The sequence below is a fragment of the Arachis ipaensis genome, chromosome B03 (assembly GCF_000816755.2).
Source record: "Arachis ipaensis cultivar K30076 chromosome B03, Araip1.1, whole genome shotgun sequence".
NCBI lineage: Eukaryota > Viridiplantae > Streptophyta > Magnoliopsida > Fabales > Fabaceae > Arachis > Arachis ipaensis.
In genome coordinates this window covers 133,065,738-133,067,514 of record NC_029787.2, presented here as the reverse complement: position 1 = coordinate 133,067,514, position 1,777 = coordinate 133,065,738, and positions in this window count along the sequence as shown.

Genomic DNA, 1,777 nt, shown 5'->3' with positions numbered 1-1,777 from the left:
TATCCATTAAATAAATATTGTAATGTTTGTAACAAAAATTCAATTAAAATATATTCAAATAAATTATATATACTTAGTTGTATTTCGACATTTTATTACTCTATTATTTTTATTTTTTTAATCAATTTGATAAAAAAAAAGAGATCCAAATCAATTTAATAGTAAGTTCTTTCTTCAATTATGTATAAAATTTTAATTTTTTTAATCCAAATATACAAAATTTTTAACCTTTACATCCACAAAATTATTAATTTGTAATTATATATTTTTTATTTTAATTAAATTTTCATAATTTCATTAAAATCATTTAAATTAATTTAAATATAAATTCAAATGAGATTAAACATTAGAATGACAAATTTTACATTGAGTTTCGAATCAAGTTGTATGATATACAATTCTATAAATATTTATGTGATACTTTATAAGACCTCAAATAAAATGAAATTAAAACCATAAATTAAAAATGAATGAAAATAGAGTTGAATAGTAACATCAAATATAGGTTATTGTTGATTGATCTTTTTCTTATTTCTTTTAATATTGGCTAATTTTTAATAGATTCTATATTTTGTTTAACCACTGTAAATATTGAATGAATTTTTAGCCGGCTATCTTATAAAAAAAAATGAATACAATTATGCAGCAAACATTTATCACATAAGTAGGAGTGCACGCTTATCCTATAAAAAACGAATAAAGCTAACTAGCTAAGATATCTTTAGAGGTAAAACTTAGAGGAGGATGTGATTCAAGAGAATAATATTAGTTCAATTCAAAAAAAAAAAAGAAATTTATGAAAAAAATATTGTAATTGATTATTAATTTAGAATATAAAAATATAACTACAACTAGATAGAGTCCTCAAATATATACACTAATCAGACTTATGTATTAGATCAATATTTAATATTCTCCAAGATTTATAATTCTAATTAACTGCACAATATATAATTAACTAACTGAATTTGATCTTCTCTCTTAGTCTCACTCAAACTGAAGTATAAACTTTGAAATATTCTCAGTTTTGCGGTTATATTTTTTAAACAAATACAGCGACAAAAATTGTGTCACTAAACATACCATTTGACATTGATAGGGTGTATAAATAAAATTAAATTGTTTTTGGTTTTTTTTTTTTTTTACTAAAAATAGGAAACTCGAACCCACAACTTCTTAATTGAGTATGGAGAGATTATACCATTTGAGCTCTTACTCATTGACAATTTTTAGTTCATTAAATCTTTAGAAAAAATGAATATTCAATTTTAAATATTTATATTTAATTGTTATAGTAAATAATAGAGGAAGTAATTTAAAAATATTCCTTGATTATCTCTCAAACTTGATGAAATCTTGAGCAGCAAACGAACAATTTTATTCTTGAACGAGATGTTCATAAAGACAACAATCCAAGTTATGAATGCTAGTTCAGACGCCAATTCTTATTTCTCAAATTCTGTCATGATTTTCTTGAGGTTAATTAGTAAAACGTGGTCACTTGTATAATTTATTAAATTTGCATTAAATAAATATTATTGTAATCTTGTTATTATAAAGTGGCAACAAAAAATTCAATTAAAATATACTCAAACAAATTAGAAACAATATTACACATCAAAATTTTTTTTATGAACAAAATTAAACAATAAAATTTAGAACAATGCTAGACATAACTGATTTTTATTATATTAGAAAAATTTAGTTAGCAAAGAAACTTTTATAAATTAGATGTACTCAATTGTATTCCGACTTTTTACTATTCTATTTTTTTTAT